This window comes from Grammomys surdaster, unplaced genomic scaffold, assembly GCF_004785775.1.
Source record: "Grammomys surdaster isolate TR1022 unplaced genomic scaffold, NIH_TR_1.0 125996, whole genome shotgun sequence".
Taxonomy (NCBI): Eukaryota; Metazoa; Chordata; class Mammalia; order Rodentia; family Muridae; genus Grammomys; species Grammomys surdaster.
Window position 1 is genome coordinate 1,448,340 of NW_021620812.1, and position 913 is coordinate 1,449,252.

Sequence of the window (913 nt, forward strand, 5' to 3'; positions counted from 1 at the left end):
ATGGACCACAGAAAATGGTAAACAAGAGTCGTCGCTTAAATATTGTACAAATCAACCTTATCAACTTTAGCTCTGAAAGTAAACATGATGCAGGAAATTAATTCTAGCTCTCCAAAGGGGAGAAAAAGAGACCGTGAACAAAAGACTCACAACTTTAGTTGCGTTTTTATAAACTTTCCAAATGTTCCTTTTCTTAACTACAAGCTAAATAACTTTTATGCTAAGAGATAGAAGGATTTGGAGATGCAAGAGGAGATCTGTTGCTAATGACAGGATACTCAGACTGAAATGAAATCAATAATAAATCTGGCTAGTAATAAAATATTAGTACTTTAGTACGAGCATCAGTATTAAGTAAAATAGAAATTAGAAAACACTAAACTACTTTTTACAGAGTTTTTTTTTTTAAGGCTATGAAGTGTCTAGATTAGGGAAATTCTTATTTATAGCAGGATGTAATGCTTATCTTCTAATTTCATTAGACAAAATGAAAAACACACTCTAAATGGATTCTCAACCTTAGGCTCCAGGGTCAATTATGTGAGCAGTAATTAGCTTACTTTGATTTCCTAGAATTAAACAAATTCATTGCTAACTATCAATGTAAGTTAGAGATCTTTCTGTTTTAAAATTATGCATTTATTTAGACAGGTTTGTAAGTATCTGAATTCTAAAAAAAAGGAGGAAGAGAGAAAGAAAGAAAGAAAGAAAGAAAGAAAGAAAGAAAGAAAGAAAGGAAGGAAGGAAGGAAGGAAGGAAGGAAGGAAGGAAGGAAGGAGAAGGAAGGAAGGAAGGAAGGAAGGAAGGAAGGAAGGAAGGAGAAGGAAGGAAGGAAGGAAGGAAGGAAGGAAGGAAGGAAGGAAGGAGAAGGAAGGAAGGAAGGAAGGAAGGAAGGGAGGGAGGGAGGGAGGGA